Source organism: Cervus canadensis, chromosome 7 (assembly GCF_019320065.1).
Source record: "Cervus canadensis isolate Bull #8, Minnesota chromosome 7, ASM1932006v1, whole genome shotgun sequence".
Lineage (NCBI taxonomy): Eukaryota > Metazoa > Chordata > Mammalia > Artiodactyla > Cervidae > Cervus > Cervus canadensis.
Genome location: NC_057392.1, coordinates 28,290,550 through 28,295,847, shown reverse-complemented (window position 1 = coordinate 28,295,847; position 5,298 = coordinate 28,290,550).

The window sequence follows — 5,298 nt, the reverse complement described above, 5'->3', positions numbered from 1 at the left end:
CCAAGGACTCTAGCCCACCAGGCTCCTCTGTCCATGGGATTTTCCAGGCAAGAATATTAGAGTGGGTTGACATGCCCTCCTCCAGGGGATCTCCCCAACCCAGGGATTGAACCTGGGTTTCCTACATCTCCTGCATTGCAGACAGATTTTTTTTTTTTTTTTTTTTTTACTGCTAAGCCATCTGGGAAGCCCAGAATGTTTAACTGGTTCTTATAGTATTGACCACAGGAAGTGGGCTGTAGGCAGCTCACTGATTTTTATCTGTTATTTGCTGAGCACTTGCTATAGGGTAGTCTTTTGCTAAATGCTTTCTCTTACTAAAATAAGTTTATCTTTGCACGTCTCTTGACATACAAAGGCTTTGAATCAAAAGCATCCCCTGTGAGCGGAAATGTAAAGGTGCTTGGGGGCCGTTTAATTGTGTGCTGTCTTTGGTCTTGTTTGAGTCTGTAGTACCCAGAGGTTTTTGTGTACTGAGAGCAAGAGGGTTTCACATCCTTAGAATGGAGGCAAATTCTCAGAAAAATTCCTGGAAGAATTTAGGAGGAGAGGGGAAAACCTTCAGCTCTGAACTTCTGTGGGCAAAAATGTGTGCTCACTGTTAGAAATGCACTTTTTTACAACCGAGAAGCCTTGTCTTAGGGCCCTGGTGTGACTGGTAGTGATCTTTTCATCACACGATGGCCTCCTCAGGCTCTAATCAACAAATCACATTGAAAAATAGATTTGGGTAATTTTGTAACAGCAAAAGGTTTGCAATAATATATCTGTTCCCTAAAACATCAGTCCCCAACATTTTTGGCATCAGGGACTGGTTTCATGGAAGACTGTTTTTCCATAGACTTGGAGTAGGGGATGGTTTCAGCATGATTCAAGCACATTACATTTATTTTATTACATTTATTGTCTTCCGGCTTAAAACTCAACATTCAGAAAACTAACATCATGGCATCCAGTCCCATCACTTCATGGCAAATAGATGGGGAAACAGTGGAAACAGTGGCTGACTTTATTTTTCTGGGCTCCAAAATCACTGCAGATGGTGACTGCAGCCATGAAATTAAAAGACGTTTACTCCTTGGAAGGAAAGTTATGACCAACCTAGACAGCATATTAAAAAGCAGAGACATTACTTTGTCAACAAAGGTCCGTCTAGTCAAGGCTATGGTTCTTCCAGTAGTCATGTATGGATGTGAAAGTTGGACTCTAAAGAAAGCTGAGTGCTGAAGAATTGATGCTTTTGAACTGTGGTGTTGGAGAAGACTCTTGAGAGTCCCTTGGACTGCAAGGAGATCCAACCAGTCCATCCTAAAGGAAATCAGTCCTGAATATTTATTGAAAGGACTGATGCTGGAGCTGAAACTCCAATATTTTGGCCACCTGATGCAAAGAACTGATTGATTTGAAAAGACCCTGATGCTGGGAAAGATTGAAGGCAGGCGGAGAAGGGGACGACAGAGGATGAGATGGTTGGATGGCATCACCAACTCAATGGACATGAGTTTGAGTAAACTGTGGGAGTTGGTGATGGACAGGGAGGCTTGATGTGCTGCAGTCCATGGGGTTGCAAAGGGTCAGAGATGACTGACGGACTGAACTCAACTGAACCAAACTGAACTGATTGTCTTCCTGGTGGCCCATTCGTAAAGAATCTGCCTGTTTTCTCCACAGGAGACCCAGGTTTGATCCCTGGATCGGGAAGATCCCTTGAAGAAGGAAATGGTAGCCCATTCCAGTACTCTTGCCTGGAGAACTCCAGGCACAGAGGAGCCTGGCGGGCTCCAGTCCATAGGGTTGCAGGATTTGGACACGACTTAGTGACTAAGCCACCACCACCTCGCTTATTGTGCATTTAATTCTATTATTATTACATCAGCTCCATCTCAGATCATCAGAATTTGGGGGCCCCTACCCTTAAAGAAGACTGATTAAGTATACTATGGGACATCCATACATACAGCAGAATGCAACAAGGGGTGTGCCTTTTACGTCCTGATGGAGATTGTTCCAGGACAGAGTGTTAAATTGCAAAGGAAATTACAGTAAGTCCACTGCATACGAACCTTCAAGCTGCAAACTTTCAGAGAGGCGAACGCGTGTTCGATTGTCCAATCACATAAGTGAGTTCACAAGTCTGGCGTACCTTGCCATGGGCATGCATCCTCTACAAGTGCTTGTGCATGTGTATGCTTTACCGTACAAGTACTGTACGGAGGATGAGATGGCTGGATGGCATCACAGACTCAATGGACATGAGTCTGAGCAAGCTCCGGGAGACGGTGAAGGACAGAAAAGCCTGGCGTGCTGCAGTCCGTGGGGTCGTAAAGAGTCGGACACAACTGAATGACTGAACAACTGTGTAGATTACAGAAGTACACTATCTTTATTTCAAGCCCAGAACCTGCGCCATCAATGCTAGGTAAGCATGACCCTGCAGCTCGCCCTCTGTCTCCTGTGGCTGAGCATCCTTCCGCTCCACCCTCTCTCACCTCCCCTCCCTCCTCCGGTCAGTAACCCTTCTTGCCTGTTCACTCCATGCCAGCCCCTGTGTGCCAGCTCTTGTACTGGACTACCCTCTGTTATGCCCGCTGTCTGAATCCCCCAGCAGGAAAAGAGAAGACCTCCAGGACAATGCAACTCGCAAAGGAAGGGAAATTTATTGCAGACTCGAGTCTGGGCCCCTGCTGCAACCAACACAGTGGTGCAAAGTCAGAGAGCCCCGAGCCCCAGTTTCCACGCACATTTATAAGGCGCTCGATTTCAAACATAAGCAGTGGGTAGTGGGCGCAAGCAGATTGGTTACATGTTTGCAAAGCAACTTTATTGGTACAAACTTTAGCGCGCGCGGGACTGTCCAGGGGACCTTCTCGGAGGTTTACTGGGCGAGTACTGATTAGCTGGTCTCTGGGGGCCTGTTGAGGGCAGATAATTACCCTACCCTCAGGAGAAACTGAAACTTACTCCTAGTTCAGGGCGCCTGTCATGGTGCTAGTCTTGACAGTCTCACACCCTCCTTTTCAAGGTAGTGTACTGTAAGACTACAAACGGTCTCTTTATTTTTTGTGTGCTTGATTTTATGTATTATTTGTGTGAAAAGTATTATCAACCTATTACAGTATAGTACTATGTAGCTGATTCTGTTAGTTGGGTACCTAGGCTAACTTTGTTGGACTTATGAGCAAATTGGACTTATAAACACACTCCCTGAGCAGAATTCATTTGTATGTTGGGGACTTACTGTACAGAGTAGGGTTCAGGGTAAGCTCCCCTTTGTGTAAAAGGGGAGTATCTATTTGCTTATATTTGCATAATAATCTTTGAATATTACTAGATAGAAGGTAATATATAAAACCACCCCCTAACTGTACAACTTCTTACACTTTTTGATACAGTGTGAAAGCATTACCTAGTCAAACATTCAGTTCATTGCAGTCTCTCAGTCTTGTCCAACTCTTTGTGACCCCACAGATTGCAGCACGCCAGGCTTCACCAACTCCTGGAGTTTACTCAAACTCATGTCCATTGAGTCAGTAATGTCATCCAACCATCTCATCCTCTGTCGCCCCCTTCTCCTCCCACCTTCAATCTTTCCCTGCATCAGGATCTTTTCAAATGAATCAGTTCTTCGCATCAGGTGGCCAAAGTATTGGAGTTTCAGCTTCAATATCAATCCTTCCAATGAATAGTCAGGACTGATTTCCTTTGGGATGGACTCATTGGATTGCCTTGCAGTCCAAGACCTCTCAAGAGTCTTCTCCAACACCACAGTTCAAAAGCATCAATTCTTTGTTGCTCAGCTTTCTTTAGAGTCCAACTCTCACATCCATACCTGACTACTGCAAAAACCATAGCCTTGACTAGATGGACCTTTGTTGGCAAATAAGGTCATCAACCTGACCAACCTAGACAGCATGTTAAGTCAAACATTAACTATGTTTAAAAATAAATTAAAAACCCAAAATAAAATGCAGATAGAAAGGAACCCAAATGCTTTTCACTAAAGCCCCTTGGTTTTTCTGGACAAGGAGGAGTCCCTGTGTAAACCAAGGCTGTCCCGCAGCTGACATGAATGACCTTTTAGTTTCAATGGATGCCAGGCTTTCTGACTGTACCACTGTGATAAACACAAAAAGGCATGTGCTAAGATTGACCTAGCAATTGGCTCTGCAAAGCCAAGCTTTATGGATCTGCGAGGCGTCTTACTGGCTTGGGTTTTAGGAAGGGAACACACAAACCCAGTGTGCAGAAATGCAGGATGGAGGGTGGAATTTTTACCGTTTTCTTTGGACGGGTTTCAGGGGCTTGAGTATTCTTGGAGAGAAAGCCTGAGTGTGCAAAGCCGTTAGATTGGCCCCCAAGCACCCCGTCATTTAGGCCCTCCACAGGAAAGAGGTGGTGTGAAGGGGGGCGGGTAGCGAGCTGACTGCAGACAGGGTTGCTGCATCTCTGGGGAGGCTCTCTACGATCAGAAGCTGAAGACGGTCAGAGGCATTTCCAGTGCCGATGGGGTGGGGATAGTGGGGTTCTGGGGGCATCTCAGATCTTTGCAAGAAAGAAAAGGATTGGGTCCTGACAAAAATGATCAGTGTCACAAGGGAACTTACCCACCAAACAGAAACAGTCTCACAGACTTAGGAAAAAAACTAACGGTTACCGAACGGGGAAAGTGCAGGTAGGGATAAATTAGGAGGCTGGGTTTAACACACACACTACTCTATGTACAATAGGTAATAAGGGGCTACTGGATAGTACAGGCAATTCTACTCAGTATTCTGTGATAACTGATATGGGGACTGAATCTGAAAAAGAATGGGTATATGTACACATGTAACTGAATCATTTTGCTGTAGCCCCTGAGACTAACACAACAGTGTAAATCAATTAAACTGCCATACAGAACAAAATTTTTTTCAAATGATCATTTTCAAAATGTTTCAAAAGCCCCATGATTCTCATCCTGTTACATAGTGAGCATATATCAGAGTTTCTGTTTAGTTAATGAGACAGAGGCTTTAAACATTTACCCATGTACATCCCTTTTCTCACACATTCTTTCAGTGATCACAAATGACAAAGTCAACTATTAGGATAAATCCAAGCCACATCGACCTGTCCCAGCTTCCTGGATGTCACACTTGTGTCCCACCGTATCCATGCGCTCAGACTGGCCCTGTTCTTGGTTTACTCTCTGTTGTAATCTCTTAACTTTTTATTTTTATTTTTATTTTTTGTAATCTCAACTTTTTAAAATGGAGGTCCTCATATTTTCATCTTGTGGCGGGGCCCCCAAATTACACA